The sequence below is a fragment of the Odocoileus virginianus genome, chromosome 1, assembly GCF_023699985.2.
Source record: "Odocoileus virginianus isolate 20LAN1187 ecotype Illinois chromosome 1, Ovbor_1.2, whole genome shotgun sequence".
NCBI classification, from domain to species: domain Eukaryota; kingdom Metazoa; phylum Chordata; class Mammalia; order Artiodactyla; family Cervidae; genus Odocoileus; species Odocoileus virginianus.
Window position 1 is genome coordinate 65,866,034 of NC_069674.1, and position 27,839 is coordinate 65,893,872.

The 27,839-nt window shown below is 42.2% G+C and overlaps 1 protein-coding gene across 22 annotated transcripts in view; it reads left to right on the forward strand.

Moving 5' to 3' along the window:
- The first annotated feature begins 2,751 nt into the window (after positions 1-2,751).
- The window catches only part of NRCAM (neuronal cell adhesion molecule), a 319,465-nt gene continuing 294,377 nt past the window's right edge, over positions 2,752-27,839 (forward strand). For 20 of the 22 annotated variants that reach the window (XM_070468953.1, XM_070468989.1, XM_070469047.1 and 17 more), the window contains exon 1: positions 2,830-2,918. The gene's annotated coding sequence lies outside the window, so the exon portion shown is untranslated. Of the gene's footprint in view, positions 2,919-3,488; positions 3,585-27,839 lie in introns of those variants that run through there. The other 2 variants (XM_070468956.1, XM_070468959.1) reach the window with 2 other exon arrangements.

Sequence of the window (27,839 nt, forward strand, 5' to 3'; positions counted from 1 at the left end):
ACTGCAAAAAGGAAAGTGATCATCACTCAGTTGTGCCTGACAGTCTGTCACCCCATGGACTGTAGCCCCCCAGGCTCTCTGTCCATGGATCACTGCGAATATGCAGCCAAATCAGAGTGCCTCATGCATCACCAAACAAACCAAATGGATAGTCTTTTTGCCCACTCAGGCATCCTTCTAATCCTTTTCCATTCCTCTTTTCCTTCATCCTCCCTTCATTTCAGCTCTTCATGTAACAGCTGTTTGCTTCTCCTTGCAGAATTGCAAAGCAGTTGAATAAGCTGGAAATTAAAACTACTCAATATATAATCATTTTATATTATTACAAGTATTGTGTGTGTGCTCAGTTGTGTCCGACTCTTTGCGACCCCATGGACTGTAGCCGGCCAGGCTCCTCTGTCCATGGGATTCTCCAGGCAAGAATACTGGTTGCCATTTCCTCCTCCAGGGGATCTTCCCTGACCCAGGGATTGAACCCACATCTCCTGTGTCTCCTGCATTGGCTGGCAAATTCTTTACTACTGTGCCACCTGGGAAGCCCATTGCAAGTATTATGCAGTATCAGAATTACTTAATCTGTGTTGCCGTCACCATGGTTCCCATTTTCTCCAGAACTTTTCACCTCTTCTGTCTTTGTTCTTTTTTCAAGTATGTATTTAGCTGACAGACGTCTGGTCACACAATTGCTTTTCAAATAGAAAAGTATGTATTATGTCATAGACACTGTGCAATGCTTTAAACTGACCCTAACAATAACCCCAAGTATTAAGTGTTGCTATTCTGTTGTAAACTATACTTGGAGAAACTGTCACTTGCCTGAGATTCCTTCCTGTCTTCATTCAGCATCCCCCAAGTACCAAACAGAAGGATGTGCAGGACAACCCGGGACTCTAGGCACTTACTAAGGTGAAGAGGGAAGTAAAGGGGCTGAAGCCCTTTACATAGGTGAGAATGATGAGACAGTGAGATGAGTTACATGATTGTCTGTGGCTCTATTTGTTTGGGTGGGAAATAAGGTCACACAAAAATAAGACAGATGATCCACATTAAGAAGTTCAATTTTGTGGAGTCAGACATGCAAACATGTCACTCAAATGTGACAAGTACTATTACGATAAAACACAGGGATTTGGGAAAGACCTCACAGAGGAGTTAGCAGCTGAGCAAGGCTCCGAGGGATGAACATGAGTTTTCCAGATGAAAAAAGATGGAATAATATTCTAGATGGAAGAAATCTCACATTTAGAGACTCAGAGTTATGAAAATTCTTTTCATCGGAGATGGAGAGCAAAGTTAGGGACAGACTGTGAAGGAGTGTGCCAGAAAGACTGGAGTTCACTTTACAGGCAATAGAGAACCAGACCAGACTTTTAAGTAAGGGTATCATAGAACCACATTCTTTTTGTTTTTTAAAAAAGAATAATTCAGAGGGGGATTTGGACAATTTACTGAGAGGTGGGAGGTGGGAGGAGGTGGGGTAAGGACCAGGGTCAGAAGAGTGATGGGACAACTGTGAAAAGATCCATTAGCCAGAGATCACAGTGTTTCAGGAACAGGAGGTGGGTGAGTGGCTGGAGCACCCTTTGGTGGTGGGAAGAGAGGATGAGTGATGGAGCAGCAGGAGAAAGAAAAGGCTGCTCACTGGCATGCCTGGTGCTGTGGGTTGAAGTGGCAAGTTCACACGGAAGGTACAGTAGAGCAGAGGACTCATCAGGACCTTGAAGCATGACCTTGTGCCTTTTTTATTCCTGAATCCCACACTAGCACAGGGCCTGGAGCCTGGGGATGAGGAGAGGGGATGCAGGATTCCACAAAAGTCTTCTTGAATCAAAGGAGAAAGGAAGGCAATAAGGCTCCAGTAGAGGGGAGGGAGGGTTGGCGCCTGCAGTAAATGGTCAAATGGTCAAGTGAGGTGATGCTTGGTGGTTGGGAAGAATCCCAGGAGGGAGGCCAGGCTGCAAACCTGTGTAGACTGCTGAGGAGCTTGAGTGTCAGGCTAAGGATCTTGGACATCAGCTAGGATGCAGCTCAGAGCGGGCTCCGGAGCCTGAACCTTGCAGCCCGCAGTGTGTTGGCTAAAATACCACTCATTTAGAAAATCGTAACTCTCTTTACCTTGCAAATAATTCTCCATAAATGCTCTCAAATCTGAAAAATAGGCGAATGTGAACTAACCCTGTTCTCTGGGACCAGAAGATCCAACTCCCGCTGGGAGCAGACAGCTAAAGCTTCCCTCTTTGGAAAGAAGAGGTGCAAAACAAAAAGACCTCAGTTTTAACCATCCCAACTGGTGAGTTTCGAAGAATTTAAATGCTTTAAAAGAAGGTGTAGCGGGGGCAGACCACAGACCTCGCACAGAAACCTAAACCCGGGAGAGTGGCATTTCAAAACCACCCATTATTTTCTGGAACATCTTTTGTAGCCAAATTCCAGATCCCAGCTACCTTGGTTCCCGGAACGCTCCCCCCGCCCCCGCCCCCGCCCCCGCCCCGACAGCCGCCGCCTCACGCGCTGGCAGGATGACGTGGGTGGGTGGGGGCGCGGCCGCTCAGGTGAGGGGCCACCCAGTCCCCGGGGGCGCTGGCGGCCAGAGCCCGTTCGCCACAGCAGCAGCTGGGCGGGAGGGGAAGGGGCGGGGGAGACGGGAGGGGAGGAGAGCGCGAGGTGGGGGCGGATCGCGCCGCGGGCCCCGCGGGCGGAGGCAGAGCGGCGAACGGGGAGGGGCCGGGAGGGCGCATTGGCGGGGGCGCGCGGGCGCCGGGCCAGCCCTGCTTCGCCTGGGTCGCCGGCTGACGCGCGCCGCAGTCGGAGCCTGAGCCGCGGGCGCAAGGGACGGCGCAGGGCTGCCGGAGGTACGGCTTCGTCGGAGACTGAAGGCACCGGCGCTCGGGGCCGAGCGGTGGGCGCGGCGTAAGAAAGTGAGTAACTCCGTGCGTGGCTGGCAGTGACACTCGGTCCTGCTCGCGGGCGACGGCTGGAACGGAGGAGGGCGCGGGGGGCGGCCGTGTTGTCACCGGGACAGCGGAATACCCGGGCTTCCTAGAGCCGCGCCAGCTCTGCCTGCGGCAGGGCCAACCTGGCCACCAACTCCCCGCTTCTCCTCCGGAGGCGGGTGTGGGCCAGGCTGAGATACAGCGGCGTCGGCGGGCCCCCCATCACCTCCCTAGACTGTGGCCAACTTGTGCATCCGTGCCCCCCACTTTCCCCTGTCTGGAGAGAAGCCCTGTCTGGAGGTGGCTTTGGGGGCTGCTGGGCCTGGAGAAACTGCTGGAGCCGGCACTGCGGCTTTCTGGGCAGGAAAGCGGAGGGCACGGGCTGTCACGCCGCAGGGCCGGCAAGGCTGGGAGCGCAGGTGCGGAGCCGGCGCGCTTGGGCGGATGCGCGTTCCGGCCCCGGCGGACACAGCTGGGCGTGGGCTTTGTTCGGATGCGCTCACACCTGCGCGGATCGCCGGAGTTAAGGAGCGAGCTGACCTCCACTCTCCCCAGCCTAGAGAGAACTTGAGGAAGCAAGGATGGGGGACAGGAGAGACACCCGAAAGCAATAGGATGGGAGGCTTTCCGAAGGCTTTGTCGGCCCTACAGGTGCAGGTCCCCGGGGCCCCGGCGCCTCGCCTGAGATCTCGGGGCTGGGACTTGGGGCTGGCTCGCCGGGGCTTGAGGCTGACTCAGAAGAGCCCCTTCCCTGCCCAGGCTCCTACCGGTGGGATCTGGCAACAGCTTCGCTCGGGGATGTTGTGTTGAGTTGGCCGTCACCGCCGGCTCGGAGCATCCATCTCCCGGCGAGCGCCATCTGTGCAGCGCACCGCCCCCGGCACTGGGCAGGCCGTGCGGGTGGGCGCCGCAGCGCGAGTCCCCGGCCATACAGCAGCCCAGCCATTCCCTGCCCGCATCTGCCCGTGCGCAGAGGGGGAACCCGGGTGCCGCTGTGCAAGGAGTGAGGGAGCGCTCATTTCTCCCAGAGCCGTGTACTCTGGGTAGCAAGCACCGCCGTAGGGTTCTCTGGACCCGGAGCGAGGGGGTTGGGAGGGGTGGAGAGGGGTCAGGTTGGTAAGCAAGCCGCTCCCCTGCCCTCCGGGTCACCTCACCTCCCGCCCGCCACCCGGCCCGCAGCAGCATCTTCTGTCCCCCGCACGCTCCGGGGGGCAGTCTCTGCGCAGTTGCGAGCGAGGGGGGGAGGGCGCCGAGCGCAGGCGTGCCTTTCCCACCCAGCCTCTCCTGTCGTTTTCACTCTAGCAGTTCCAGCCAGAGACTGCATCCAGCGCGGAGCAGTCAATTCTAAGAGCAAAGTGTTCTTTTCCTTCTCGATCCCGCGTGGTTAAGGCGCAGAGATGCATCTATGAGTGACGGGACCTCTCCTCGCCTCAGGCGCTAGCGAGAAGGGACGGAGGAGAGAGTCCTGGGTTTGGAGACAGTTCTGCACTAGCAGCTCCCCCTGGGGCTCTCCAGGAAGGAACGCAGTAGCCGCTGAATACAAACGTATGGAAGGAGGTTGGGCTCCTTTGGTTCACTGTTTTATGCTAACCGTGCCCTGTTATTAAAATTTTGTAATAATAGCTTACTAGTAAATGAGACCTGCCAGAAGTACTGAAGTGGATTTAGGCAATTGGATACTTTCATCTTTACGAGTAATGAGAGTCTGAGCGCGCGTCAGAGGTGCGAGGCGCTGTGCATGTTACATGTATCTATCATCTCAATTTTCACAGCAGCCACATGTTAAAAATGAGGAGACTGGAGACAGGTCAAGTAACTTTCCTAAGGCCACCCTAGTTACGTGGTCTCACTAGGAAGTGAAGAAGCAAGGATTAGCTTTTTGCCCATCCAGGACTGAAAATGTGGCCTTGTGAAGCTTGTCATTAGTTTAGGGGAAGCCTAAAATCACCCAGTGTTCAAAATCAGGGACATATTGTAAGCCCATTTAATTCTGGCCCCTGCAGACCTCACAGTAGCAATCAGTATTGTAATTCAGTGAGTTGTACTGTGGAATAGCCTTTTTACTGCACTGTATTGCCCCTCAACTCCTTCCCATGTTCCTTTATTTCTGTTAACTTTTAAGTACTTGGCTGTTAACCCACAATCCAACCACTTACAGTCACTGGACTGTTCTTAGTGACTATGACCCCTTGCAGTTCCAGAGAGGCTGAGAGGTTCCTGGCACATTAGAATTTTTGAGAAAACTTCTGTTTCTTTTTTGAATAAAAGGCAAACGTTTCCATTTGGCATACATACATTTCCATTTCAGGCCCCCAGCCTTGAATCTTTTGACTGTGGCAGTTTTCCTCCTCAAATTGGATGTTGATTTTGAATGAGACCCTAGTATAGAATCTTAGGAAAGCGTTAGCTATGCTAAGTGTATGACTGGGGCATATTTATAAAGATGCTCCTTGTTGGCTGAAAGAAACAAGAATTTGAAGGAAAGTGAAATCAGCTCCTCCTGGAATAGCTTTTAGGATGATTGTAATTGACTGACCAATTGGAAAAATGAATTCATTTTGCTTTCTTAATCCTACTGACTCATGGTCTTTTTTCAATTTGCCTTTTACTTTGTTACAGGAAAGTTGCTAAACATTTCAGGCAATTCAGGAATTTCAGAGCTGTAAGGAAACACTGTTCCTTAACCTTTGGGTTTCCAAATGAATACAGTGGGGCTCAGAGAGGTCACCCAGTCGACTAATGCAGGGTAGTGGTGAGATCTTTGGGCTGTAGGCCAGTCTGCTTACAATGCATCATGTTTGTTACTGCAGCAGGGACAGTAAATGAAAAGCAAAGTCATTTTTGGAAATGGTACTTCCAGTGAGGTTGATGTGAGATTGTGTTGGGTGTGAGTGCTTCAAGAGGGTGAGAGGGTGCTAAGAATGTGTACACTTGGGCTGTAGAAAATTTCTTTAAGAATCATTTCAAATAATTCTTTCATGTAGGATAGTTTTCCTTGTATGATCAGTTAAATAGAAATAGAATCTGTGGATATGATGTCGTGTATGTACATGGGAGCTTTTTAATGGCCCCCCTCATGAAGCTTTTCTGGTAAAGAGATACTTTCATTCATTCATTCATTTATTCACATTTACTGAGTGCACGGCCTGCTGTCCTAAGTCCTGGGGATGCAGTGTTGAGTAAAGCAGAGCTCCTGCCCTCAGGGAGACTAATACTGGTTTTTATCATTTATGGCTACAGACTTACACAGATTCTTTTCCCACATATCATAATATACAGTCGATTAACTTGCAGAGACTGAATACTCGGTGTAACTGTCTTCAAATCAAGGAACAGAACTTTATGAAGGTCCAGGAAAGCCCTCTTGTGGCTCCTACCAGTCATTACGTTCCCCTAAGGGTAACCACCAGACCCCAGGCTTTTAACTCCTGATTTTCTCACCATAGAATCAGAAGGTCTTTGTCTTAATTAGCTTGGGCTGCTGTACAAAGCACATAGATTGGGCAGCTTATAAACAGACATTTATGCTCTTATAAATGTTCTAGAGTCTAGAAGTCTGAGACCAGAGTGTCAGCCTGGGTTCTGGTGAGAGCTGTCTTCCTGGCTGGCAGTTGGCTGCCTGCGTGTGCATACACCCTTTCCTCAGACTGTACCTATGAAGAGTTTCATCTCTTCCTTTCCTATAAGGCCGTGGAACCTATTGGATTAGGATCCCGCCTTTATCATCTCATTTCACCTTGTGGTTTAGTCTCTAAGTCGCATCCAACTCTTTGCAACCCCATGGACTGTAGCCCACCAGGCTCCTCTGTCCATGGGATTTTCCAGGCAAGAGTACTGGAGTGGGTTGCCCTTTTCTTCTCCAGGGAAACTTCCAGACTCAGGAATTGAACCTGGGTCTCCTGTGCTGTGAGCAATCTCCTGCATTGCAGGAGGATTCTTTACCAATTGAACCACCAGAGAAGCCCCATTTCACCTTAAAGACCTCCTAAAAGTGCTCTATCTCCAAATACAGTCACACTGAGCATCAGGGCTTCAACAGATGGCTTTGGGGACCACAGTTCCGTCCATAACTGTCGATTTGCTGCCTCTGCCAGCAGCCTTTGGGGTCTCATCCCCATTTGCAAAGAACATTTCCCATCTGAGAAGCATGGTAACCCATAGCAGATTCAACTAGAATGTGGAGCTCCTTGGGTATCCTTTTATAGGACATTTTGCCTGTTTGTATCCAAAGACTGCTTGAGATCAGCCTTCAAATACTGTGTGTATGTGTGTTAGTCACTCAGTCATGTCGGACTCTATGCGACACCATGGACTGTAGCCTGCCAGGCTCCTCTGTCCATGGGGGTTCTCAGGCAAGAATACTGGAGTGGGTTGCCATGCCCTTCTCCAGGGGTTCTTCCCAATCCAGGGACTGAACCTGGGTCTCCTGCAATGCAGATTCTTTACTCTGACTCACCAGGGCAGAGATGGTGGGGAATGATTGGAATTTACAAAATACATTTAGAAGTATCTTCACTTTTATGTTTCATGCTTCCCCTACCTCGAGGAACCCATAACTTTCCTTCCAAGTGAGGACCTAGGAGAAGGCAGGGCTCTGCTAGCTTCCAGAGATGCTAGGGGCAAGAATCCAGTGGCACATTTTATTTAACCCTTTGTCCACCCAGGAAAATGAAAAGCCCCTTTAGTTTGAAAGAGTCTTTATTGGCATCAAAGGCTAGAGTTTCTAAGAACAAGAAAATATGCCACAAGGAACTGATGAATGTTGATTTTTCCTCTCGAAATATGAAGGAGAGGGCTGCATGGAGAAAATACGGGAGTGGCTCTGCCTCCAGTTTTAGGAGTGCTAACATGTTCAATATCAAGTTGTCTTTAAATGGGTGGAGCAAATAGAAAACGTGCATTTATTTGCTGTTACTTTTTTACTGTGATTTATTCTGGTGTTTATATATATTTAACATAAAATCTACTGTTTTAACCGTTTTTAACTGTGGGGGCTTAGTGGCATCAATTAGTTCTCGTTGCCGTGCAGCCATCTGTGTGGTGCTGTGCTAAGTCCCTTCAGTCGTGTCCAACTCTTTGCGACCTCATGGCCTGTAGCCCACCAGGCTCCTCTGTCCATGGAATTCTCCGGGCAAGAATACTGGAGGGCTTACCATGCCTTCCTCCAGAGGATCTTCCCAACCCAGGGATTGAACCTGTGTCTCTTACTGCTCCTGCATTGGCAGCTGGGTTCTTTACCACTAGCACCATCACCCCATCCATCTCCCGAACTTCTTTCATCTTCCCAAACTGAAACTCTGTGTCCATTAAAACAATGACTCCCTGTGCCCCCTGCCAGCTCTTGTTGAATATCATTCTATTATCTGTCTTTGTATTGGACACCCTGAGTACCTCATGAGTGGAATCATACAGTATCTGTACTTTTTCTACTGGCTTAAGTCACTTAGCATAATGTCTTCAAGGCTCATCCATGTGTCAGAATTTCCTACCTTTTTAAAAACTGAATAATATTCCATTGTATGTACACATGGTGTTTTTTTAAATACATCTGTCAATGAACCATTGGGCTGCTTGCATGTTTTGGCTGTTGTAAATATTACTGCCATGAACATGGGTGTATAGATCTATCTTTTCGAATCACTGCCTTCAGTTCTTTTGGGTATATACCCAGAAGTAAGATTGCTCAGTTGTGTGGTAGTTCTACTTTAATTTTTTGAAGAACCACTGTTTTCCATGGCAGCTGTTTTACATTTTACATTTCCAGGAGCAGTGCACAAGAGTTCAGTATTTCTGCGTCTTCACCAACACATACATTCTCTTTTCTTGATATTAGCCAACCTCATGGGTGTAAAGAACTATAACTGTTACTTTTGAAAGGCATAAGTTAATATAACATGTATTATGAATAAGCCACTCACAGTGTTTTATAACTTAATGGTTTATTTTTTATCAATAAGGAAATGTGTGGTTCCTACCAAGTGTTAATTGAGCCTATACTTTGTGCAGAGCATGAAATGGATGCTGTGGGATATGTGTCTTAGTCCAGGAGAAACCAGCCTTGGAGACACACATTCATGTGATTAAAAAAAAATGTTGAATTAGAGTATTATACGCCTATAGTTCTTTTGTCCTAAGTGATTTTGCTCTGAGGTTAGATTCCATGTTGGGCTTCCCCTGTGGCTCAGCTGGTAAAGAATCCACCTGCAATGCAGGAGACCTGGGTTCAATCCCTGGGTTGGGAAGACCCCCCTGACGAAGGGAAAGACTACACACTCCAGTGTTCTGGCCTGGAAAATTCCATGGAGTTTCAAAGAGTCAAACACGACTGAGCAACTTTCCCTTAGATTCCATATTAGTATACTTTTATTTTACTAAAAAAATTTGACACCATTATTTTAACCCAGATGAAGAGCACATTTGCCTCATATCTGGAAACAGAAAGACAGTACACTGACTCTTTAAGGATGTGCCTGAGTTGTCAAATCCAAGTCTGTATTAGGCATTTCTCCCCACCACAGAATCCTCAAAGATGACAGAGTAAACTGTCACCACCCAATTAGAATTGTATAGCTGAGCTAATAAGAAAGATGTGGTGTCAGTGTCATTGACCTATTTTATTGGCTTACAAGCTTGAAATTTCAAATGTGAAAAAGGTAATTTTTAAAAGTCTGATACAGGGTTTTCCTCAAGTGACTGAAAAGCTAGTGAATATGAGAAGTGCCAGGCAAGGACAGAAATATAGATCAGTGGAACAAAATAGAAAGCCCAGAGATGAATCCGTGCACCTCTGGGCACCTTATCTCTGACAAAGGAGGCAAAACTACACAATGGAGAAAAGATAATCTCTTTAACAAGTGGTGCTGGATAAACTGGTCAACCACCTGTAAAAGAATGAAACTAGAACACTTCATAACACCATACACAAAAACAAACTCAAAATGGATTAAATATCTAATATAAGACCAGAAACTATAAAATTCGTGGAGGAAAAACATAGGCAGAGCACTCTCTGACGTAAATCACAGCAAGATCCTCTATGACCCACCTACCAGATAATGGAAATAAAAGCAAAAATAAACAAATGGGACCTAATTAAACTTAAAAGCTTTTGCACAATGAAGGAAACTATAAGCAAGGTGAAAAGACAGCCTTCAGAATGGGAGAAAATAATAGCAAATGAAGCAACTGACAGAGAATTAATCTCAGAAATATACAGACAGCTCATGCAGCTCAATACCAGAAAAATAAACGACCCAATCAAAAAATGGGCCAAAGAACTAAATAGACATTTCTACAAAAAAGACATACAGATGGCTAACAAACACATGAAAAGATGCTCAGTATCACTAGTTATCAGATAAATGCGAATCTAAACCACAATGAGATACCATCTCACACCGGTCAGGATGGCTGCCATCAAAAAGTCTACAAACAATAAATGCTGGAGAGAGTGTGGAGAAAAGGGAACCATCTTACACTGTTGGTGGGAATGCAAACTAGTAGAGCCACTATGGAGAACAGTGTGGAGATTCCTTTAAAAATTGGAAATAGAACTGCCATACGACCCAGCAATCCTACTGATGGACATACACACCAAGGAAACCAGAATTGAAAGAGACACATGTACCCCAGTGTTCATCACAGCACTGTTTACAATAGCTAGGACATGGAAGCAACCTAGATGTGCATTGGCAGATGAATGGATAAGAAAGTTATAGTACATATACACAATGGAATATTACTCAGCTATTAAAAAGAATGCATTTGAATTGGTTCTAATGAGGTGGATGAAACTGGAGCCTTACAGAGTGAAGTAAGCTAGAAAGAAAAACACCAGTACAGTATATTAACACATATGTATGGAATTTAGAAAGATGGTAACGATGACCCTATATGCAAGACAGCAAAGGAGACACAGATATAAAAAACAGTCTTTTGGACTTTGTGGGAGATGGCGAGGGTGGGATGATTTGAGAGAATAGCATTGAAACATGTATATTGAAATTTGTGAAATAGATGACCAGTCCAAGTTTGTTGCATGAAACAGGGCACTCAAAGGCGGTGCACTGGGACAACTCAGAGCGATGGGATGGGGAGGGAGGGGGACGGGGGTTTGGGATGGGGCACACAGGTATGCCCGTGGCTGATTCATGTCAATGTGTGGCAAAAACCCCCACAAAACTGTAAAATACTTAGCCTCCAATTAAAATAAATTAATTAATTTAAAAAAAGAGGTGCCAGTGATAAAGGGAATAAACCTACAAATGCTTCTCTACTCCACATACTGTTCAAATGGCTTATTTAGTTTAAAAACAGGAATGACAGACAAATCTTACCATTTCCTAATTGTTTCCTGGTTGTCTTCCATGTTGTTCCCTGCTAAAGCATTATTTAATCACATGGAAGTGAAAATGAGACATTACTATCCAGTGAAAATGATACTTTAAAACTTTCTTCTTGGGACTTCCCAGGGGGTCCAATGATTAAGAATTTGCCTTTTAATACAGAGGATGCAGGTTTGATCCCTAGTCTCAAGCAAAGATCCCAAATACTGTGGGACAGCTAAGCCCATGGGCTTCAACTGAGACCCAATCCCACCAAATAAATAAATAAAAATAAAAAAATAAAATAATTAAAAAGATTCTTCTTGTTAAATGATGATAGGAAGGGCTGGAAAGAATATTTTGAGTATACATCCATATTCATATATGTATTTGAATTTTCTGATGTGTGTGGCGTATTGGTTCAAAATCCTCTGGAATCAAGAAAATAGATTCCCAAGGCCATCTGAGGGAATCCTGTAGGAGGTCTTCAACTGTGTAATATGCAGTGAATTTGATTTATCTTTCTCAAGTGGGCTGAGAGCATTCAAAAAATTCAGTAGATGTATTCAACACGGACTGATCGTTTCTCCAAATTTCAGCTTTAAAGCTAATTTCATGCCACTTTTCCGTGCCCTTGGCATTTGAATGGTATGATTTAAAGCATACATTTTGGACAAACATTCCAGACTGCTGTTAAACACCCTTAACAGATTCTCTCTCAAGGGAAAGGGAAGGGGAAATGTAGTAATCTTCCATTTGTTATGCCTTTAAGGTAAAAGTGGACTGTCGAAAGTGTTTCGTCCTGGAGCTTTTGGGTCTTTGAGGAAGGATGGCTGGAGCTGGTGCACCGCTGCCTTCCAAAGCCTTGTGCGGCTTTTCAGTCCCTCACCTCAATAGGGAGCTGAAAGGACAAAAGTGAACAAAGGAGGTCTGTTTTGCCTGCCCCACTTGCTGGGCTGTTGTCTTGGCCCTTTTCAGTGAAGGAGGGGCGGGGGGAGCTGGGTCAAAGTTGAAGAACACTGAAAAGGAATTCAAGCTTCATGTTGAAGTTTGAATTATAGCTTCAGTTAGAGTGCCGAGTAGATTAGTTTGAATTGAAATTTTTGAATCTGGGGAAGCTTAAGTGACAGATGGTGCTGGAACCACATCCAGAGAGCTAGATGTTGAGTGCCGAAGCTAGGCACTCAGTAAACATCTAGTTAACTGACAAAAGTTTTCAAACTGTAGGAAGTTCAGTTCGATGTTGTGCGCCCCATTAACACGCTGGGCTGCGTGAATTAGGGGAGGCCCCTGCGTCTGGCATACACTCAGATACACTGGTCCTCCACTAATTGCATTGCAAATACTCTTCTGGCTGTCCTGCTCCTTCCCTGCTAGGCTCCAGTGAAATAAACACAGAAATGCCCAATCAGTGTCCCTTGTGAAATCTCATTACAGCGTTTTGGTATTGATTGTTGTGGTATATGACAAGATAAATCTGGCCTAAATATTGACTATTCAGTGCTGTTTCCTATATGAGTGTATTTATGCAGAGTGATTTCAGCTTTCTGCTTCTTGTAGGAGTTCATCACCATTATAGGTTCTATTGACGTTTTTAACACAGTACATGGTTTCCTCATTCAGTTTGGTCAGGAGCATCTGATTTAGAATATTGCTGAAGGAGACGTCAGCTGTGTCTATAACTAGAATAATAATATAGCTACTGGGAAGTCAGGGTTATTGAAAGGAAATAATTTGGGGGTAATTTGTGGTTTTTAAAATGTTTTATTTTATATTACAGTATAGTTGATTCATAATGTGTTAGTTTCAGGTATACAGCAGATGATTCAATTATACATATACATGTATCTATTCTTTTCCAAGTTCTTTTCCCATTTAGGCACTTACAGAGTACTGAGCACAGAGTTCCCTGTGACCATTTAAATGACTTGATGATGTAGTCTTATTCTGATGGTTAGTAACATGATAGTGAAAAGCCTTTTTATATACATTTAATACATTCAAGTGAATAGTTCTGCTGTTAGCAAAATAATGATGAAATTATATAATATGAACAAAACAGTAAAATAAAAATTTGGAGATAATTAATAGTGTAATATAAACAAGTGAATTGACTTCAGATTTGATTATATAACTGAAACCACATGTTGTATTTTACGTAAATCATGACATATACTTTGTATGTCTCATATTAATAGATTTTAAGGTAACTTGCATTTTCATAGCTGGGATAGAGTTTAAAAAATCCATGGCTCTGTATGTGTTTCTAGTAGGAGTTACTGTGGTACAAATCATAGTGGAAGATATAATACATTAAGGGCTTATTGCTGTCCTCGGGCTCTGAGGGGACTCATTAAACAGCAGGGAGGGTGGGAATTTGCCGTCAAATTTATTTGCTTGGACTGGGATTGGAAGAGTCGAGATTAGCGAGTGTGAAGGATTCAAATGGAAGGAAGGCTCAGGTGAGAATTGTGACTACCCAGAGAAGTGTCCTCTGGCAGAAGGAGCGAGAGACATTTTAGGTAATGAGGAGAGAGTGCAAGAGTGATGGAAAGATAATAACTTACTAATAAAATCTGAAAAGAGAAAGCGAGTAGAATAAAAATGTTTGTGTCAGTTGCTTGGCTAATGGAGACTAATCTCCATAGCATCCAATACCAAATATATTTTTTAAATTGTTTAAATATAGTTGATTTACAGTGTTGTGTTAGTTTCAGGTATGTAGCAAAGTGATTCATATATATATACATATATTTTATATTCTTTTCCATTATAGATTATTACAAGATATCAAGCATGATTCCCTGTGCCATACATTAGGTCCTTGCTGTTCGCCTGTTTTATACATAGTGAGATCATACATATGTTGATCCCAAACTCTTGATTTATCCATCCCCTCCTTTCTAAATATTTTAAAAAGATTTTATTTTGGCACTTTAGGTCACTGAAGTAACTTGGCATTAGAAAATAGAAATAACTCATAGGCCACTCTACAAAACAAAAACCGATAGTTATATTATTTATTTTGGGGAAAAAAAGGCATTGAACAGAATTCACCAGGAGTCAAAAGGTTAGTTCTTTCAGCATTACACAGTTAAATTCTTGGTGAGACCATCTCTTCTCTCCAGCTATTTGTTCCTCTATATACAGATGGAAAATTAGATGTATGAAAATGAGAACTTGCCAAGCAGATTTGGGGTGATTATTCAGGTTAAACAAGATTCTTCACTTTGCGCAAGGATGATATGATGAGTGTGTGTGTGTGTGTGTGTGTGCGTGCGTGCGTGCGTGCATGCATGCTAGTCACTCAGTCCTGTCCAACTCTGTGTGACCCCATGGACTGTAGCCTACTAGGCCCCTCTATCCAGGGGATTCTCCAGGCAAGAATACTGGAGTGGATTTGCTCCTATCAAAGTTGAATTCAGAAATAGTTTTTCAAGACTATCTAAAAAGTAGATGAATAGAGAACATGACAGATACTGATACCAAGTGAAACTCAAGCAAATAAGGCTAAATAAAAAATCAGTGAAGAGGTGGACAGGTGGTAGGTGAGGGGAACTGCCTCGATTGTATGAGAATATTTGATATTTGCTCTAGATAACATTGAGAAGCCAATTCTTTCGTGAAAAAGGAAAGCTGATAACAAAATAGTCATCCAGATAACCCAGGCGTTTTTGGCTTTGCTCATAATAGAATTCTGTCAGCTTTCCCCGTCTTCTAAGCAAGGAAACCCAGTGCTCTGTTTCACTAGGAACCTCAGCTGCATTTCTCATGCATGGTAATGTATATGCACAAGTCCCCAAGTTTGATGAATGAATGAATGTAAGAATGAATAACTGAATCCATGAATGTTGCAAAATGTCAAGTGGATCTTTGGTTGGAGAAAATTAGGGGGATTTTTTTCCCCCGCCCTGTTTCAGGACATAAACAACGAAGTCTAGACTGTGGAAAATGCCACATTCATAGTTTCATGCCTGGATTCTGTATGATTATAATTTGTTTCCTGGATCTCAATTAAACAGTTGAGCAGGCAGGTGAAATCACTCCATCCAGAAGGGTACCATTTTTGAAATTGCCACTGTGGAGCCCTAAATGACATCCTTGTGACCCAAAGAGTTCCTTTGTAATTTTCTACCTTTTCTGGCAGCTGGCAATTCCAGATTTGCAAAAGGCTTTCCTTCCCTTCACTGTCTGAAGCTGGTGTTCACCATTTCTCTCTGGAGGTCTCTGGGTGGCTGCACATTGCTTGAGCTGAAGCACTTTTTGAGATTGATTTTCACCCTCTGAACTGGAAGAAATCAGAAGTGAGGCATACAGTACTGAAATGCAAAGTGGAAAAAGGCTAGTGTGGGAAACAGATCAGGAGAGCTCAGGCTGTGGCTTTAAAAATAGAACTTTCTCCTTTGGGGTTGGCTGTTGAGTACTCCTATCTGTACTTTCCTTTATATTCCAAATCAATAAGATGTGAGTTGAGTTACAGCACGGAATTTCCCAACTAGTTAGTGGGTTTTAGTGAGTGATTGGGTTCAAAGCCTTGAGTGCACTTTTAAGAGATGCTGGAGTGAATTTTTTTCTTGAATTTTGGGAAGTTCTGGGCTACTCTGCATAGTCTAAGAAATGTTGCTACACCATGTGATTTTGGATAAGTTGCTTAATTACTTCATTTCCTTTAGCTGGAAAAGGAAGATAAACCACATCAATTTTCTCATCATGAACCCTACCTCATGAGAGTATGTCAGTAGGACTGGTGATAATGAAACTGAAAGTGATAAAAGACAAATCAATCTGTGTTCTTATTAACTAGAATGTTCCAGCTATTTTATTCATTATAATATTTTACCAGATTTTCTTCAGAGATATCTATGTATTAAATAACTATGTCTGCTTGATTTTGAATAAATGAAGTGATCTCATGCTGCAGTCTGTGGGCTTGGCACCCCTTTTGGTGCTTCATGGTGGGACTGTTTTCAAAACATAAGCTGTATTCTTAACTTCAACAAATGATAATATACCTGTGAAAGTCAGATTGAGTCAATATGATAAAGAGGGTGTAAATTCAGCAAATACATTTTTTCCAATTTTATTTAATGTCATCATAGTCTTTTGAAAGCTGTGTTTTATTCCAAGCCTTATTCTATTCATATTTTTCAAGAGGACAATTGGTAATTTTTTGTGTCAGCCATGACTAACTAGCAATACCACAAATCAATAAAGCATGAAACAATTTTAATAAATTCATCCCACTCACAAGCTGCATGTACTTAGAGGTTTGATACAGAGGTATATACAATGAGGTTTGTGAGCAGATTTCTCTGTAAATCATGGTTTGTATTTACTTCGTGGCTTTGCGCCTCAGACAAGACATAGATGCTTAAAAATAATAGCCCTATAAGCACTACGGAAAACAGTATGGAGGTTCCTCAGGAAATTAAAACTGGAAGACCATGTGATCCAGCAGTTCCACTTCTGGGTATTTATCCAAAGGAAATGAAACTAGAATCTCGAAGGGGTATCTGCACCCCCATGTTTATTGCAGAATTATTCATAATAGCCAATAAATGGAAACTACCTGTCCATCAACAGTTGAGTGGATAAAGAAGCTGTGGCATCAGTATATATACACATGGAATATTATTCAGCCATGAAGGAAATCCTGCCAGGGATGAATCTGAAGGACATTATGCTAAGTGAAATAAGGCAGACAAAGACAGATACTGCATTATATGACTTATATGTAGAATCTATAAAAAAAAAATAGAGTCAGACTCAGACAGAGTAGAAAAGTGGTTGCCAGGGGCTGGGGAGAGATTAACGAAAGGGAACAGCTTTTCAGCTGAAGGACAAATAGAATCTGAGGACCTAATGTATAACATGCTGACTATAGTTGATAATACTGCATTGTTTCTAAGAGAGTAGAAGTTATATGTTCTCACACACAAAAAAAGGAAATATGTGAGGTGATAAGTATGTTAATTACCTAGATGGGAGAAACCCTTTCACAATATATACATTTATCAAATGAACACAGTGCACACTTAAATATCTCACAGTTTTATTTGTCAGTTATACCTCATTAAAGCTGAAAAACAGTAGTCCTCATTGAGCTGAAATGGGAGCTTTAGAAATGGGAACATGTTCTGGGTCAAGGATGCACCCCAGATTCATGTGTTGAAGGCCTGACTCTTAGTGTCTCAGAATGTGACCTTATTTGAAGATGGGGTAATTACAGGTAAAATGAGATCGTTAGAGTGAGTCCTAATTCAATGAGTAGTGTCTTTATAAGAAAGGAAATTTGGAGGCAGGCACAGTGGGGAAAGCTTTGTAGAGATGAAGTCAGAGGCCTTACAAGCAGAGGAATACCAGATATTGCAGCAAAGCACCAGAAGCCAGGTGGGTCCATGGAACATCCTCTTTTCCACAGCCATCAGCAAGAGTCAACCCTGCTGACACCTTAATCTTGAATTTCTAGCCTTCAGAACTGTGAGACCGTAAATGTCTGTCATTTAAGCCACCCAGCCTGTTACTCTGTGACAGAGCCCTTGGAAACCAATACAGAATGTGATAATGCGGTCACTTGTTTCTAAGTCTATCCCTTACAAGTTAAGAAGGGGTGAAAATATAGCCCCTTCCCATCTCTATATCCATATCTATATCTATCAGTGTCTACTTCATATACCAAAGAGCAATTGTTCAGTAGCTCAGTTGCGTCCACTCTTTGGGACCCCATGGACTGCATCACACCAGGCCTCCGTGTCCATCACCAACTCCTGGAGCTTGCTCAAACTCATGTCCATTGAGTTGGTGATGCCATCCAACCATCTCATCCTCTGTGATCCCTTTTTCCTCCTGCTTTCAGTCTTTCCCAGCATCAGGGTCTTTTCCAATGAGTTAGCTCTCTGCATCAGGTGGACAGAGTATTGGATCTTCAGCTTCAGCATCAGTCCTTCCAATGAATATTCAGGGTTGTTTTCCTCTAGGATGGACTGATTTGACCTCCTTGTGCTGTCCAAGGGACTCTTCAAGAATCTTCTCCAACACCACAGTTCATTCGAAAGCATCAATACCAAGGAGTATGTGTACAGAAAGCACCGGAATTCTGGGAGTGGTGGGAGAGTATTCATTTGATTAACTGGACAAATGTGAAGTTGGTGGTTTAATCAGTGGATTACTCTTTTTGAGTGTAATCAGGTTGACTCTAACTTGGCTGCCTTTCTTGTGTAAATTGTCATCTCTTGAAAACTTCAGGGGGCATATTTTGTGGAAATCTCTGCAGGTTACCCTGGCTGCTCCTCGCCAATTGGGACAGATCTCTTGACTTGAAAAACAGTGTGGTGGCTGACATTTCCTGCTGCTGAGGAAAACAAAGGTGTGACTGAGCTGCCAGTCTGCCTCAGTGGGCATGCTGCTTCAGCAGGACACAAGGTGAAGAGTGGCCCTATGAAGAATTCTCCAGCTAACTATCATTAGGCAGCACTTCTGTCTAGTTGAGGAAGCAGGATAGCCAAGCACTTTTAATCAACTTGAATATTAGTTGGAATGAATTGACAACTCAGAAACCATTTTAGCTGGTCCTTAATGATGTCTGTCCACTTGCTGTGAATTCTTCACTTTAACCAGCGCCAGTCTTGTCTGTCTTGGATGGTAAGTGCCTTCATGGCATTCATGCATGCTCTGTCATGTCTGATTCTTTGCAACCCCATGGCCTGTAACTGGCCATGCTCCTCTGTCCATGAGATTTCCCAGGCAAAAATACTGGAGTGTGTTGCCATTTCCTTCTCCAGGGGATCTTCCTGACCCAGGGATTGAACCCACTTGTCTTGCATCTCCTGTACTGGCTGGTGGATTCTTTACCACTGCACCATCTGGGAAACCCTCGTTCATGGCGGTGACCCTAATTGTTAGTGCCATACGTACAGCATTTAATGAACTGCCTCATCCATAGAAAGAGCCCATTTGTTTCAAGTCATATCAGTGAGATTATTTTGGAGGAGGCTTCTTCGGATAAGCATCAAGGACTTTAAAACCTCTGAGTTTGTGTGATTCAGGAATTTCATTTTATTTATTATTATTATTTTCATTTATTTATGTTAGTTGGAGGCTAATTACTTTATAATATTATAGTGGTTTTGCCATACATTGATATGAATCAGCCATGGACTTACATGTGTTCCCCATCCCGATCCCCCCTCCCCATCCCATCCCTCTGGGTCATCCTAGTGCACCAGCCCTGAGCACTTGTCTCATGCATCAAACCTGGACTGGCGATCTGTTTCACAATTGATAATATACATGTTTTAATGCTTTTCTCTCAGATCATCCCACCCTTGCCTTCTCCCACAGAGTCCAAAAGTCTGTTCTATACATCTGTGACTCTTTTTCTGTATTGCATATAGGGTTATTGTTACCATCTTTCTAAACTCCATATATATGCATTAGTATACTGTATTGGTGTTTTTCTTTCTGGTTTACTTCACTCTGTATAATGGGCTTCAGTTTCATCCACCTCATTAGAACTGATTCAAATGTATTCTTTTTAATGGCTGAGTAATATTCCATTGTGTATATGTACCACAGCTTTCTTATCCATTCGTCTGCTGATGGGCATCTAGGTTGCTTCCATGTCCTGGTTATTATAAACAGTGCTGCAATGAACTTTAGGGTACACACATCTCTTTCAGTTCTGGTTTCCTCGGTGTGTATGCCGAGGAGTGGGATTGCTGGGTCATATGGCAGTTCTATTTCCAGTTTTTAAAGGAATCTCCACACTGTTCTCCATAGTGGCTGTACTAGTTTGCATTCCCACCAACAGTGTAAGAGGGTTCCCTTTTCTCCACACCCTCTCCAGCATTTATTGTTTGTAGACTTTTTGATGGCAGCCATTCTGACTGGTGTGAAATGGTACCTCATTGTGGTTTTGATTTGCATTTCTCTAATAATGAGTGATGTTGAGCATCTTTTCATGTGTTTGTTAGCCATCTGTATGTCTTCTTTGGAGAAATGTCTGTTTAGTTCTTTGGCCCAGTTTTTGATTGGGTCATTTATTTTTCTGGAATTGAGCTGCAGGAGTTGCTTATATATTTTTGAGATTAATTCTTTGTTGCTTCATTTGCTATTATTTTCTCCCAATCTGAGGGCTGTCTTTTTACCTTGCTTATAGTTTCCTTTGTTGTGCAAAAGCTTTTAAGTTTCATTAGGTCCCATTTGTTTATTTTTGCTTTTATTTCCAATATTCTGGGAGGTGGGTCATAGAGGATCTTGCTATGATTTATGTCAGAGAGTGTTTTGCCTATGTTTTCCTCTAGGAGTTTTATAGTTTCTGGTCTTACATTTATATGTTTAATCCATTTTGAGTTTATTTTTGTGTATGGTGTTAGAAAGTGTTCTAGCTTCATTCTTTTACAAGTGGTTGACCAGTTTCCCCAGCACCACTTGTTAAAGAGGTTGTCTTTTCTCCATTGTATTTTCTTGCCTCCTTTGTTGAAGATAAGGTGTCCATAGATACATGGATTAATCTCTGGACTCTCTATCTTGTTCCATTCGTCTATATTTCTGTTTCTGTGCCAGCACCATACTGTCTTGATGACTATAGCTTTGTAGTATAGCCTGAAGTCAGGCAGGTTGATTCCTCCAGTTCCATTCTTCTTTCTCAAGATTGCTTTGGTTATTCGAGGTTTTTTGTATTTCCATACAAATTGTGAAATTATTTGTTCTAGTTCTGTGAATAATACCGTTGGTAGCTTGATAAGGATTGCATTGAATCTATAGATTGCTTTGGGTAGTATACTCATTTTCACTATATTGATTCTTCTGATCCATGAACACAGTATATTTCTCGATCTATTTGTGTCCTCTTTGATTTCTTTCATCAGTGTTTTATAGTTTTATATATATAGGTCTTTTGTTTCCTTAGGTAGATATATTCCTAAGTATTTTATTCTTTTCGTTGCAATAGTGAATGGTATTGTTTCCTTAATTTCTCATTCTGTTTTCTCATTGTTAGTGTATAGGAATGCAAGGGATTTCTGTGTGTTGATTTTATAGCCTGCAACTTTACTGTATTCATTGATTAGCTCTAGTAATTTTCTGGTAGAGTCTTTAGGGTTTTCTATGTAGAGGATCATGTCATCTGCAAACAGTGAGAGTTTTACTTCTTCTTTTCCTATCTGGATTCCTTTTATTTCTTTTTCTGCTCTGATTGCTGTGGCCAACACTTCCAAAATTATGTTGAATAGTAGTGGTGAGAGTGGGCACCCTTGCCTTGTTCCTGACTTTAGGGGAAATCCTTTCAATTTTTCACCATTGAGGATAATGTTTGCTGTGGGTTTGTCATATATAGCTTTTATTATGTTGAGGTATGTTCCTTCTATTCCTGCTTTCTGGAGAGTTTTTTTTTTTTTTTTTTTACCATAAATGGATGTTGAATTCTGTCAAAGGCTTTTTCTGCATCTATTGAGATAATCATATGGTTTTTATCTTTCAATTTGTTAATGTGGTGTATTACATTGATTGATTTGTGGATATTAAAGAATCCTTGCATTCCTGGGATAAAGCCCACTTGGTCATGATGTATGATCAGGAATTTCATTTTAATATGTAAATTATTTGCCAATTTGCAGTCTCCTTCTGGAATGAGGAAAGACTAATGAAAACTTGTGAGTAAAAAAAAGAAAAAAAAAACTTGTGAGTATCCAGCGGGAAATAATTTGGAATCAAGGCTGTTATTACTTTTGTAGGTTCTTACAGCTTCTCTTTTCCATGCAGGGCAATGAGGTGCCAATGGATGGAGTGAAATGTCCAGGGCTCTAGAGGGAGCAGGAGGCAGGTAGTGGTTTGCTTCTGAAAATCACCCTCTCAGTGTAAACTCATTAGGTGTTTTAAATATTTGCCTTGAAAGACAATTTTGTGACAGTGGCTTGAAAGATTTATGGGAACCATTGTAACATTTGGTGTCAACCAAAGTGTACTTGCAAATGTGTTAATACAGGGCTAGCAGTGCCAATTTTAGGATAAATGAACTGCCTTTTAAGTCCATGTTATTATTCTGACTTGTCACACTAAACTCACATCTTAAAATTTTATGCTCAGGACTACACTCTCTGATGCAAAGAACTGACTCATTTGAAAAGACCCTGATGCTGGGAAAGATTGAAGGCAGGAGGAGAAGAGGATGACAGAGGATGAGATGGTTGGATGGCATCACCAGCTCAATGGACATGAGTTTGAGTAAACTCTGAGAGTTGGTGATGGACAGGGAAGCCTGGCATGCTGCAGTCCATGGGGTCGCAAGGAGTCGGACATGACTGAGTGACTGAACTGAACTGAACACTCTCATTTCCAACAATTCTGAATGCACCGAGTGCATCCTAGGAAAGCAGTTACTGCCAGGGAAAATGAGAAGGGCTCTGCTCATCATCTGAGCATAATTTCAGCCCTCCCCATTCCTTCTCCAGTCCCCTCTCCAGTTAGGAGTGGGGCTAGTGATGAATATGCATGTGTCACACACCTGTGACCAAGAGAGCCTCCATCAGGGAAGGGGCAGGGTGTCAGTTACTTGACATAGATGACTTGTAGCAGCTGCTCTCTGTGGCCCATGGGCTCTCTGCCCTGCTGGACAGCTGCATCTCACATCCTGCTATCACACCACCTTGGCCACCTCCATTTAAAAAAAAGGGGCAGACCCTGTGATCCTGAGGCATTTGCTTCATGGGCAGCCTGCTCCTGTGTGCCTTATATATATATATATATATATACATATATATATGTATATATATATATATATATATGTATATATATATAAGATGCCTCTCTGAATTTGAGGAAATGAAAGCACAATGATTTTACAACATTTTACCATCAATAAATGACAGTCATCCCTATCATTTATCAACTTACTGGTTGCTTATGTATATAAAGCATCTTACATAAATGATCTCATTTAGTCTTTATGATTTTAATCTTATGACAGCCCTTTATGTCAGAGGCCAACAGAATCTTTCTGTAAAGGAACAGAGAGTAAATATTTTGGACTTTGTAGGTCATGCAGCCTTTCCCAGTCATAGACAATATGTAAGTAAGTGGCTTTCTATACCCCCATAAATCATTCTTTATGTGATGGGCCAGATTTTCCCCGTGGGCCATAGTTTGCCAATCCCTACTAGATGCTATTTTGCCCATTTTACAGATGAAGGAACAGAGGTTTAGGGTGTTTAAGTGATGGATAAGAATGGCACAACTCTTCAGATGCAGAACTGGGATTCTAACCCAAGGAGTCTGACCCCACCCCATAGTTTTATATCCTAGTAACTACTGTGTTATCCTGCTTTGAGAAATGACAAAGAATGGAATTTTAGTTTCTGCATGTTGTAACTTATAGATTATGACCCAAACTTTTGGGAGAAACCTTCATTTCCCTTAGAAAACTTGTATAGGGAAAAGTATCATTTCATATCCTGAAGATGTTATTTAGGTAAAGTAGAAAGTCTGACCAAGTTAGTCACTCAGTCGTGTCCCACTCTTTGCAACCCCAGGGCTCTTCTGTCCATGGGATTTTCCAGGCAAGAATATTGATGTGGGTAGCTATTCCCTTCTCCAGGAGATCTTCCTGATCAAGGGATCGAACCTGGGTCTCCTGCATTGCAGGCAGACTACCGTCTGAGCCAACAGATAGTCTAATCCATAACATATTCAAATCATAGGACTGTGCCCTCAGATAATTGAATAAAGCTTTTCAGATTCTCCATATGACTTGATGTTGTGATCATTTTCATCAATAGGTTTGTGGATGGCAAATTACCTTAATTTTAAAAAATATGTAAATTGTTACTTTTTAAAATGTGCTTAGACATTGGTGGTCCATATGTTACACAGTCAGATAACTCTGGCACATTCCCAAGAAAGCTTTTTATTTTTATAGAAAGTAAATTATGTAGAAGAGCTCCTTCCATGTTCAATAGAAAGCCTTGTTTTCCAAGATGGATAGCTCCTTTTATTTTATTTCCATAGTAACAGTTACGTTTCCAACTTGAGAACTACACACCTATAAGATAACCATCCTGTTGACTGTTGTTGGTCATCCCCTTGGGGAATTTGTAATACTCCATGGTGTCCAGACAGCACCTGAAGTCGAATTTCACGAGCTTACTGTGTGCATATAACACATACAGCAAGCTCTTATTTCGGAATAGACTGAAGTTAGGAAACACTTAGTTTTAGGCAGCAGTTCAGTGCACACAAAATACTGTGAGCGGCCCAACTTCAAAGCCATTCCTGGAACACCAGGAAGAGTTCCAGAACTCACAGTTTCTGACCTTTGGGTGAATGAAACTTTAGGCAGTATGCAGCTGGCAAAATGGAGGCTTCATGTGACCCAACATTGTTGCCCATACTTTGAGGGAAGCTCAAAACGGGACTACTCCCTGGTGGAGAAATCAGAGAGGGGAAACTCTTGTGGGGAGGTAACCCTATTCTCTTTGGAAATGTGAAGTCTTTGAATTGAGTGAGCCTGCATTCATTACTAAGAAGGCTGACAGGGGAATCAAACCCAACTAGTGGAAAAGTTGACTGCTGTATCCCTGTGAAGTGGTTACTGTGAATTAACTGATGTAACAGATCAGAAAAAGCATGATTGATCAGTGCAAATTTTTTCCTGTTATTTCCTACAGAAGATAGTCCTAAGGTTTAGTTTATTTAATTAAAAAAAAAAGTAGACCAAGTAAAAAATGGAATTATGGTACTATCAACAACTTTTTTTTCCATGGGATTTTTTTTTACAGCTGTATTGAAGTGTAATTTATATATCATAAAATCTATCCATAGTACATATACAATTCAGTGATTTTTAAAATAAAATTGTAACTTGTGCAGCTTTGGTAAGCAGATTCTAACTGGCTTCAGAGACTCTCTCCCCTGTAAAATACCCTCCCCGAAAGTGAGGCCTGAGAATAAGATGGGATGGCACTCCCATAATTAGGTTACAGTATATGGCAAAGGTGAAGGGATTTTGCTGATGTAGTTCAGGGTCCCAAGACAGTCAGTTATGAACTGATGGAGAGGGAGATGATCCTGACTGGTCCTTCAGAGGGGAACCTCTCCCACTGTTTGTGAAGGAGCTTCTATCCATATTGTGAATTACTTATGGAGAAGAGTGGCTGCAGTCCTTCAACCACAAGGAGCTAAGTTCTGCAACAACCTGAGTGAGCTTGAAAGGGGACCTGGAACTCAGGTGAGATAGTAACCTGACCCACACCTTGACAGACTCAGTTTAGCTATACCTGGACTTCTGACCTGTGAAAAACTGTGATATAAGAAATGTGTTGTTCTAATAAGTCTCTAAGTTAGTGGTAACTTGTGTAGCATAGGAAACTAGTATAGTAACTGTCACCATAATCCAGCTTTGAATATTTTTTTCACTTCCAGATTTCCTTGAAGTTATTTACAAAGTTCTCTCTCACTCCAAGGCAACCACTGATTTGCTTTATCGCTCTACAAATTTGTTTTCTGGACTTTTCATATTAATGGAGTCATGCAGTATGAAATCTTTTGTGTCTGTCTCCTTTCTTTTAGCGTAATGTTTTTGAACTTCCTCCATGTGATAGCAAGTATCAGTGGAATTCCATTGAGTTTATATATTCAGCAGTGGATGGACATTTGGATTGTTTCCAATTTGGGGCAATTATGAATAATACTGCTGTGAACATTAGCATTTAAGTCTTTGTGCTTATGTTTTCATTTCTTTGTGGTACTTGGGCATGGAATTTCTGTGTCGTATGGTATATTTATGTTTAACTATTTAAGACACTGCCAAACACTTTTCTGTAATGGCTGCATCATTTTACTTGCCCATCAGCAATGTATGAGGGTTCCAATTTCTTAACATCCTTGCCTGTCTTTTTTATTGTGGCCATTCTAGTAGATGTGTAGAGGTATTTCATTGTATATAGTTTTACTTGCATTTCCCCAACGACTAATAATATTGAGCATCTTCTCATGTGCTTGTTAGCCATTGATATGTCTTCTTCAGTGAAATGTCTAAGTGATTTCCCAATTTTTTTCAGTGGAGTCTTTTTATCTTCTTTTTATTGATTTGTAAGAGTTTTAAAATATATATATATATAAGTCTGGATCAGTGATTGGAAGTATTTTCTCCCACTTTGTGGGTTGATTATTCTTTTTGTTGATGGTGTCCTCTGAAGCATAAGTTAGTCCAGTGTATTTTTTTCTTCTGTTTCTTGTTCTCTTGGTGTCATATCTAGTTCATTTCTTAATCTAGAAGTCACAAAGGTTTCTTCCTTTATTTTCTCCTAAGAGTTTTGTTATTTTAACTTTTACATTTAGCTTTTATGATCTATTTTCAGTTAATTTTTGTATATAGTGTAAGTTAAAAGTGTAAATTCTTTATTTTGCATATGGGTATGCAGTTGTCCTAATATCATTTGTTGTAAAGACTATTTTTTGCACATAGAAGTGTCTCGGCAACTTTGTTAAAGATAAGTTGATGATCAGTGTAAGGAATTATTCCTGGACTCTCAGTTATGCACCTTTGATCTGTCTATCTTTATGCCATGCCATTCTGTTTTAATGTTTTTAACTTATAGTAGCTTTTGAAATTAGATGGTATAAATCCTCCAGCCTTTTTTCTGCTTTAGTTGCAGTCCATACATTTTTCACTTTAGTTGCATTCCTTAAATCCTGAAAGATGATGCCGTGAAAGTGCTGCACTCAGTATGCCAGCAAATTTGGAAAACTCAGCAGTGGCCACAGGACTGGAAAAGGTCAGTTTTCATTCCAATCCCAAAGAAAGGCAATCCCAAAGAATGCTCAAACTACCGCACAATTGCATTCATCTCACATGCTAGTAAGGTAATGCTCAAAATTCTCTAAGCCAGGCTTCAGCAATACGTGAACTGAGAACTTCCAGATGTTCAAGCTGGTTTTAGAAAAGGCAGAGGAACCAGAGATCAAATTACCAACATCCGCTGGATCATCGAAAAAGCAAGAGAGTTCCAGAAAAACATCTATTTCTGCTTTATTGACTATGTCAAAGCCTTTGACTGTGTGAATCACAATAAACTGTGGAAAATTCTTAGAGATGGGAATACCAGACCACCTGACCTGTCTCTTGAGAAACCTGTATGCAGGTCAGGAAGCAACAGTTAGAACTGGACATGGAACAATAGACTGGTTCCAAATAGGAAAAGGAGTACGTCAAGGGTGTATATTGTCACCCTGCTTATTTAACTTATATGCAGAGTACATCATGAGAAACGCTGGTCTGGAAGAAGCACAAGCTGGAATCAGGATTGCTGAGAGAAATATCAATAACCTCAGATATGCAGACAACACCACCCTTATGGCAGAAAGTGAAGAGGAACTAAAAAGCCTCTTGATGAAAGTGAAAGAGGAGAGTGAAAAAGTTGGCTTAAAGCTCAGCATTCAGAAAACTAAGATCATGGCACCATATCATGGTCCCATCACTTCCTGGGAAATAGATGGGGGAACTGGAAACAGTGTCAGACTTTATTTTTTTGGGCTCCAAAATCACCTCAGATGGTGATTGCAGCCATGAAATTAAAAGACGCTTGCT